Raw genomic sequence first — 9,763 nt, 5'->3', positions numbered from 1 at the left:
GAAAGTTATAACAGTTTGGATGTGGTATGCGGTCATAGATGGGTTTTCTACCAGACTTCAAGCGTGAATCCATGTTTGTCCATTGACTATTTAGATCGTTTATACGTGTCGCGACTTTACCATTTTATTACATAAATATAATGCACGAAAGGTGTTATTTATATGGTGCACTGAAAAAATATGGAAATAGGGTTGTCTACCAAACGTTAAATATAATGTGTAAATTAAAAAAAAATAGATGAAAGTTGGAATGTTTACTTCAAAAGGCCATATCTCAATGGTATGTTACCTGATTCTAATTCTTTTTTCATTATTGAACAGGTAGACGTTTCATCGTTAATTTTCATCAAGAAGAATATAAAATAGAGTTGTCTACATAAATAAATAGACAATATAATTGGTCTCAACTATATGTATTATAATTATTTAGTGATTATTTTTGTATTAAAAATAGCGGCCTATCAATTTTTATATACTAGTTGATTGCAATTGCTGTTTACTACAAATTATGGATATATGAAATGTTAAAACTAACACAGTCGTGATTCGCTGGTCGCTCAATTCTTAACAGGAGCCGCTTTTTAGTTGGACCTCCGCGCTAGTTGGTCCATTGTCGACATCTGAATGTCAAATTCTCATGTTAAATTCAATTCGACAATCAAACTAACAATAGTTAGAGATATGAGCAGATGAACTTGTACTAATAACATCCCCTTTGATCCCCGTACTAATAACATCCCCCAGTTTTAACATCTGTCAACCCAACCAGCGAATCACGATTGTACAAAATTTCCAACAAAAACCGTATCATAACATAAATTGATCTGAATCAGCAAATACCTTCATATTTTTGAATATATGTATTGAATTTATGGTTTTATTTTTCCATGATTTATAGTTTGCGTTCGTTGCATTCAACTAATGTATAGAAATTGATAGGTCGTCGTTTTGAATATAAAGATATTTACTAAATAGTGATAATACTTATAGTTGAGGATAATTAAGTTGTCTATTGTTTGAAGTAGCCAACTCTATTTTATATTCTTCTTGATGAAAATTAACGATGAAACGTCTACCTGTTCAATAATGAAAAAATAATTAGAATCAGTCAACATACCTTTGAGATATGGCCTTTTGAAGTAAACATTCCAACTTTCATCTATTTTTTTTTTAAATTACACATTATATTTAACGTTTGGTAGACAACCCTATTTTCATATTTTTTCAGTGCACCATATTAATAACACCATTTGTACATTATATTTATGTAATAAAATGGTAAGGGTTTCCTTTAAAAATCGCGACACGTATAAACGATCTAAATAGTCAATGGACAAACATGGATTCACGCTTGAAGTCTGGTAGAAAACCCATCTAGGACCGCATACCACATCCAAACTGTTATAACTTTCGATTCCGTCAATGAAATATTTCCAAACTTGCAGGGGATATACTTGATTACTATAGCTTTTGAATGCCATGTACTAAATAAGTAGACAAATATTTTTTTGTTCATAGAGATTGGACCAAACCCGTGGGTGTTTGCTGGTAGCCTTATGAAACGTATCATAAAACTTCAAATCGCCATATTTCTCGAATCCCTCGATGGATCATTTTGAAATTCACTGAGAAGATGCTTGGATACTGTATCTGTCGAATGCCGTATGCCAAATTTATGGTCATTTTTTTTAGTTAATAACAATTTTAGGAACACCGTGTGCTGGCTTCAGCTTTCAGACTTTGAACATATATTTCATTCAAAATTCAATAGAGATACGAATAGTTTAAATATCGCACGTGGAATGTCTCTTTTGAAAATTTTCATCGTCAAACTTTCATATTACTCAGTTAAGCCAAATATTTTTCTGATATAGCCATGAATTTCCTTAATTATAGTGTAGATACAGGCTTTGAATACAATTGAATTAAAGTTGAGTTGATGTAGCAGCAGACAAAAAATGGTTTTGTTTTCTCAAACCTTCGCAATTACAATTAATAAATATTTCAGATTGGCAGAAGATCTTATCACACAACTTAGAAATGGATACAGAAATAGCTAGATAGATGCGATAGAAGAGAGAGAGAGAGAGAGAGAGAGAGAGAGAGAGAGAGAGAGAGAGAGAGAGAGAGATGGGGGGGGCGTGTGAGGAATTGCAAATGATGGTTAATGCAGTGACATTAGGCGCGTTCTTAAATCCACCAGCAACTCATCGGTATTTTGATGACTTTTTGTTGCGGGAGAGTAAAGCGACGCGCTGTGACACCAGTGCGCAACATAAACAAAGCTTGCTTATGTTGCGCGAGAGCCGCGAGAGTCACCGAAGATCTCAACAACTAATCGTAAGGTGACGGCCGAAGCTTTGCTCAACAAAACGAGAACAGTGCGGTGGGAGATTATTAACACACACAAACATGTCAGCTGTTTTGGCATGTAACTGCTAATGCTGCCAACGAAATTTCGCTCCCACTGCAGTGCAAATCGATTAAGCTTCAGTAAAAAATCGTACGTAAATTCTACTGACAAAACTTGTTGCCGCCAGCACCGACTACCTGCCTTCCAACTAATGAAATAGGGTGCAAGGAATATTTCGCAGGTAAATGTTTTTCAAGAGTCAAATATTTTTCGAGGGTTAAATTGTTCTATTTTAGAACAAAAATCGTACGGTAACATCCAACTGAAGCAGCCGCTGCGTTTATCAAGCAGCGAAACATCCATCTAGTTGAACATTATTCCTCGCCTACTGCGGCATTATTGGCTAACCAGAAACTGCCAAAGCCTACTGCTGTTGGCTCTCCTGCGACCGCTGTCAGAAGTGAACCGAAAATTTGAAATAAATTTCTCTATGTCGGATAATATTAGCATAACAAAAATCACCATCGCTGGTCAACGGATTGCTATGAACAACCCGTCAGTTCAATCAGTAACAGTAATTTTTCCACCTCTACTTGCTCGTCATCAATGACTCCTGCACTTCTGAGCAGTAGTTTGAAACGAAAGCAAGATTTGGTAATCACCTAAACCATCATGGGGGCAGCGATTGTACGAAAGGTAGTAGCAGGCCCGATCATGATTGTTAAACAGAACGTTACATCGAACGTAAAAAGATCTGTGCCAACGGTGATACAGCGATGAGATAAACTTCGATCAAAACAAAGGCAGTGGAGTTCGGCGTATACCACTCGGGCCTAAAAGCAGTATAACGGTAAGGAAGCTGAAGGCAGAGCCAACGCTGATAGACAGTCTGAAGGCGAAAAACAAATCCATTACCACCAGCGAAGTGATGTCTATTTATTAACCGCCGTCCCTAAAAAAGCAGGTTGTAGAAATTGAATGAGCTTAAGCTTCATCATCCATCGAGGCGATTCAAGAATAAAGGTTCCCCCACACTGACGCGATTATGTCGCAGCGACTGCGAAAATTTCGCTTAGCGATTTCGTCGCGCTTCCTGCGACAGTGCGATTCGCATGTGCGCCCACACCGGCGCGAATTTCGCATTACAAGCGACACAAAGTGACATTTGCAAACTATAGTAGCTAGATGGGACAACCTCAATTTTAATCTCATGGTAATACGACGTATGTTGTCCTAAAATTAAAAAAAAAATATTTTTCGATTGTTTTATCAGCCATTCAGTGAGAATAGTGTATTTGTCCGCGTGTCTTTATATTTAAAACATCTTTGCGTGAAGCAGGTCGTTTGCTCGACACAAAGAGAATAGGGAAAGAGACGAATAGTGTGAAGCCAAAAATACCTTAAACATAAATAAACATTACTCATGCCTGAGTTGGAGGAGATAAGTATTGTACTTCTATCAAAAAAGAAATTTGAATTTTCGTCAGAATTTAGTTCAATCGTGATTGTAAGGTGCATTCTAGAGTATATGTATGAGTAAAAATAAGCTTTAGAATTATTTCATCTCTTTGTTTCGAAATGCACATCGTTTGATAAACAAATCCATCGATCGACATACGGTTTGTTTTCAAAATATAATAGGAGTCATTTAAAGTGCTGCCTATAGAAGCGGTTGCCAAAATTCTAGTGTTGAAATCATCATAAAGGGCGTGTTGCCGTTTTGACTGATTTTCACTCTTCGTCTCTTTCCCTATTCTCTTTGGCTCGACACAGTCTAGACACAGTAAGAAAACAAACAAGAAGAGAGGATAGTAAATCAGTTGACTATAAATATTGCATTATTCAACAATCTGTTTTCAACTATAGTATACCAAGAAGCGCAGTGCTAGTTCAGCAACACAGAAATATACCTCAGATGAATCAATTTTCACCGCTGACCAGGTTCGTGTTCTTGTCTGCGAATGTGACATTCGAGGTCGTAAACTACTGTTTGATTCCAGTGCGGTCGAGAAAATTTCCGGCGAATCCAATGCAGCAACAACGTCCACTTGCAGTACCGCAATACAAAGCCACAAAGCGATCCAACAGCGTGGGAAATTTTATCATCGCAAAATTTTATATCAGCACAACAGCTATACCAAAAGCGATACCACGTCGATGGCCGAAATGATTTTTGGTTCTGCACCTATAGTCTTCCAGGACAGCAGTTTGTAGGTACATTGATTAAAAACTCGAAAAACCATTAAGTATGCTTACGTGTTTCAGTAGCCAACAGTAGCAGCAACAGCAGTAAAAAAGTATCCACTTCCACCTACTTGGGCTATGAACTGCCAAGTATCGGTCAGAATGCACTATACAACGGTCGACATACGTCGGAAAGTGATCGTAGCTCCATAGGTACAACGTCACTACGGTCGTTTACTGTTACTTCGTCCACTTTGACGTAATATGATACTTCGTACAACCACAGACAAAGGCCACCACCGCCAATCGAGTTTGCGCATTTGGAGCATCTGGCAGATCCGAGACTTTCAACCAAAAGTGGCCTTGACTCAGGGTATGGTGGAACGGAACCTTGGGCGTTTTCATCAAGTCAACCACGCCATCGCACCGAAACAGTCTAGCATCAATTTCTAGTGATTTCGAGTGTTTTCGAAGACTTAGTTTAGATACCAGTATTGATATTCCACAGCCTCTGAATTGCACAAGTTTAGACGACTATAGTCAGTATGGCAGCTTTCATCGAGGTCAATACGACCGGTTCGGCGAACATTAGCAGTCAAGTGACAGCCAGCGATGGTTGCGCCGGTGGTAAAAATCGACGGAATAGTGAAACCATAGTACTGACTAGACAAAAAGCGTTTAGCGGGGAAGTTCTTTCCACTGCAACCAATTATCACGGGAGACCTTTGCACAAAAAGGCACGTCTAGGAATTGTGCTGTGCGTTCAACTAAACGATGACATGCTGCAGGAAATTGAAGCATTCAGCTCGGAACACATGAGTATATTTGAATCAATGCTGTGTGGTTTAAGAATGGCGAACGATTAAGCGATTAAGAAAACGCAAGCTACAGGTAGCCGCAGTTACTCCAGGTAGGCTTGATAGAAACCCTTCACTTACCTGTTCAAACAGTTGTGTTAATTTATTGCTACAGATAATGCTGGTTGCCGGCATGACGCAGCAGTGCCCAGTGGATTTTTTTACTGTACCCAAACTGGTAAATCCCATGTGGCTAACGCTAAGCAGTGGTGCGTGCACTCTTGGAACTCAAAGCAGTACATGTTCTAATCGGGCTGCGCTTAAAATTGATAATAATTTTATGAACGATCTTTGTTACCTGCTATTGCTGGCCGACATTAAGGATACACATTTTTTCATCAGCGCACTACTAACGGCGATATTAAAGTACTACCTGGGCTGGGTGAGTACCATTGCCCCTGTGAGTAGTTCCGCTTACGAAGCAGATACAGATTGTGCTACAATACAGCGATAGAAGGAGAAGCGGTGCAAACTAACTACCAATCACCCGTACATCGTACTGTGGGTCCAATGTAGCTATTTGTATGGAACCGTCGGACACCCGGTGAAACTGTCGAGAACAATGATCTGCAGAAGCCCCCAATTGAGCAATACCATGGATAAAATTCTAAATGAGCTATCTTACTTCGTAAGATGTAGCGAGATCAAGCGGATTGTCTTCGTAGAGGCTTTCGACGAGTATAAAGCTCAGCAGGCATTCGCTGCGCAAAAGATTATAAATAATTATTCGCTCCTTATGTTAATTGTTAACTTTAACCAAAAATGCTTTTCCTTGGCCTGATGTACAGTGTAAACTAACAGATTTTCGTACGTAATAAAACTGCAAAATTACGAAAAATACAAATTATAGCAACAGTGTCATAAGGTTTGGTGGAAATAACTGTGGAGAAAATAGAGGATTACACAAATCCCCCAGATTCTTGCGATCCGGATCTGCGATGGTTCGTTCGGCAACCACGACCAAAGACTAAACTTCGATGGCTGGTAATGAATAAGTCTTGCTGAGAGCGAACTGGTCGGAGTTACGTCAGACCGGGCTAAGTGACAATATATTGATTTCGAGAAAAGCAAGTTTAAAGTTTAAATTGTAGCATACTTTATATTGTATATACTATTGAAGAAAGGATAACAGTTGACTGAACAGTTCCAAATTGCCATTCGTATTAGTTTCCAGACTAGTGTCCTACTGAAAGTTGGGAAGGGCGTATGCAAGTTGGTTACTTATATGGCTGAAACTAGAATACAGTTATTGCGTTTTTTGCTATAGCATACCATCCGAGAATACACAATTGATAGCTTCATAAACTAACCGGTTCCATGTAATTTTACGGTGCGTTCTCCAAATTGCAATCTTCTTAACAATCTTTTTTTCAATAGTTTTTTACAAATCTCGTACATTCAGTGCATTTTTGTACAAGTAAATTCCATCGTGAATACAACCGGTGGGAGCTTCATGAGATCGCTTGAATAGGGATCTTCAGTAGGCTGATTTGTTCACATCTAGCTGCGTCAGGAACACCCGGTTCTCTTTTTGAATATTTCCCTAGACGTTGTCCTGATTGACAAAGTAGTAAATTCTACTTAAAGGACAGTACGTATCGGAGCTGGAGTATTTTTTAACGCTGGTTGGATCTACAAAGTAGAAATCGTTGTTCTCTCGTATAATGACAAAAGTACTATCGCCTGTTAGGAGACTTTGTCCTCAGATAAGATACACATCGTACTCCAAAAAGATGTAAAACAAGGTAATAAAACACCTTAATCCTTCGGCGAAGCTTGGCTTCATAAATATTGTCTATCTTTGGAACCGATTAAAAATTACTCGGTTATTGGACCGAATTCCGCCAATTTGTGAACATGCGTCCATGTTGTAGTGAATAGGAATTGGCGAAACATATCGCCTATATATCATTAGCTCCACGTTTTCATCGATCACAAAGGGAACGTTGATCGGACCAAGCAGCCTTGTAACGCAGACCCTTTCGCCACTGATCAACATTGCTAGCGGTAGCATCCCCTCCTGGGAAACTCGCTGCGGTACTCCTCTCCTCACAGATAAATACGCACCAGTCTGCTGCAACACCACACACTCCAGCCCGTTGGTGCCGAACTTGGGAGTCTCCACATTCGGTACCAGGATTATAAACAAGGAGATGTAAGTTAACTCTCGCTTATACGGCAGATTAGATCCGGTTAGCATAGAGGCGAAGACTACATATTAAGAAGACTGATATCTCTTTCCTTCCCCCATACAAACGAGAAGCGACAGAGGTTACAGCACCTCTATTGTCTGAAGGTAGGAAGCTTAATGTAAAAGTGTATATGTGTGTGTGCATCACTATGGGAAGTACCCGCAAGTGGCGTTGCTGTTACTGTCTCCAGATTCTGGACAGTTAGCAGTCTTCTTGATATGCAGTCTTCGATAGATTCGTCGTTGCTGCGCGTATATCCGACCAGAAGCAGTGGGGTTTTGATTTCGAATGTTCTCTTAATCTAGGCGGACAGATACATGTACATATACTCGTGAGAAATTGAGCAGCTATCAGTAGGTCTGTTCCAGGAGAAACTGGAAGTACTCCGGAGAAAATCGTTCCTTTACTCTCTTCTTCTGGTAGCAAACCGGAGTAAAAAGGAGCAAGAATTTTTTGCTCCTGTTTACTCCGGAGTGATTTCCTAGTACTGGAACAAAGTTAGTGTGAGTATATTTTGATTTGATGTGCACTTGCTCTATTGGGTTATACCGTTAACCAACATACAGAACTTGCTCGACGAGAGGTTGCTATTTATTCGTCCAGCTGAAGAAACATGATTATCATCTGATCGCATGGGAATTCCGATCGAGTCCGTACCCAAGATTTCATCGATTATCTTTATGTTGTGGGGAACTTCAATCTCCCGCTCGATTTGCGGTATGAACTTTATATTCTTATATTTCAGATTGTTATGGAATCTTTGGCATAACATGTTCAACCGTTCATTGGCGTTAATTTCTTCCCTCAAACAAAATGCTAAAACATCTTCGTTGAACAAGAAATGATCGTCCTTTTCCGGGAGGCCTTTCTCATGATCCGTATTATTACCGACGTTTCGTTTTTCCAATGCTTTCACTGATTCTTCTACGTCGGAATCGTTGGGTTCGTCGAACTATTTTTCGATCAGCTCTTTGGAAAGATGAGTCCGCTTTGGAATATTTTTTTATTCTCGAAGGACTTGAAGCACTGGATTATAGTAAATAGCTCCAACCACCCTACTTTCAATTCAATTTTACCGCTCCAGTATTTATTCGATTTACCTGGCTTTCATACGGTATGTAATCTTCGTTTTCAAATAGTTTTGTTGGACTTGGTAGTGGTATAGAAGCGTCCATCAGTTTGGTTTTGAAATTTAGGCGATTTTTTTCGTATAACTATTTTCATTTTTTTCGGAATTCTGGTCAACTTATGTAAAGTTGAGATGCGCCAAATGACAATAGTTGATTAGTCTGCGCCATCTTGAATATCTGGCGAACACCCAGCGACTGTGACACAATGCTCGCACGCAGCGATTGTTCAAAAATCGCTGCAATTTCGCAACAGCCGACGCGAAAAGTTCGCGTCAGTATGGGAGCGCACATCTGTCGCCATGAGCAGAGTTGCTAGCGACAAGTCGCTTCGCGAAATTTTTGCAATCGCTGCGACAAAATCGCGTCAGTGTGGGGGAACCTTAAGGCAGCGCAACGGTTCAGTTTTGTCAGCTGAGCTGTTACCAGTACTCACACTTTCCTATTAGAATATGTATATGCAATAACGGTATCTCGAATGTCCAGGAAGGACAGGTTTGGCAGACAAATTAAAACGTCGTATTGTAAGGCACCTTATTAGAAGAAATCATATCTATTCTATTTTTAAGTTTAGGATGAGGATTCTTTTATTGTTACGGTATTTGTAATTGCGCAGATTGTACATACCTTGTACATAAAACAAATCATCTAAAATTAAAATTTTACGTTCAGGCGGAACCGACGATTCCGCGCTTGCCAGCTGCTTAGTTCTTTTGAAGTGGCAAATCCTGAGTACGGTAGGGTTGGTATTTTGTTAATAATTTGGTTAATTTGCATGCTAATTTTATTTTTTAGTTTTACTGTGATCAATCTAAATTGAGTTGTAAAATTCACTTTCTTTTAAAGAGTCAATAAACAAAACTGAGATTCACGTTTTATTTCATATTGAGGATCTCTATTCGAAGTATTACCACCTGTAAAAACCCAAATGCCATAAATAATAATGGAAACCTATCGCTATATTGAGTAAACGGCCAACATTAGTTTAATGTGCGATAATACATTGGCCGTTTACTTGAGAAAGCGGCCAATAAACATTTTTGTTTTGTC

The 9,763-nt window shown here is 39.2% G+C and overlaps 1 pseudogene; it reads left to right on the top strand.

Annotated features, from left to right (window-relative positions):
* The first annotated feature begins 5,082 nt into the window (after nucleotides 1-5,082).
* LOC131680349 (folliculin-interacting protein 2-like) lies at nucleotides 5,083-6,838 on the top strand (annotated as a pseudogene).
* The last annotated feature ends 2,925 nt before the right edge of the window (nucleotides 6,839-9,763 follow it).

This window comes from Topomyia yanbarensis, chromosome 2, assembly GCF_030247195.1.
Source record: "Topomyia yanbarensis strain Yona2022 chromosome 2, ASM3024719v1, whole genome shotgun sequence".
Lineage (NCBI taxonomy): Eukaryota > Metazoa > Arthropoda > Insecta > Diptera > Culicidae > Topomyia > Topomyia yanbarensis.
The sequence above is the reverse complement of the archived record's forward strand: the minus strand, read 5'-3'. Positions and strand labels throughout refer to the sequence as shown.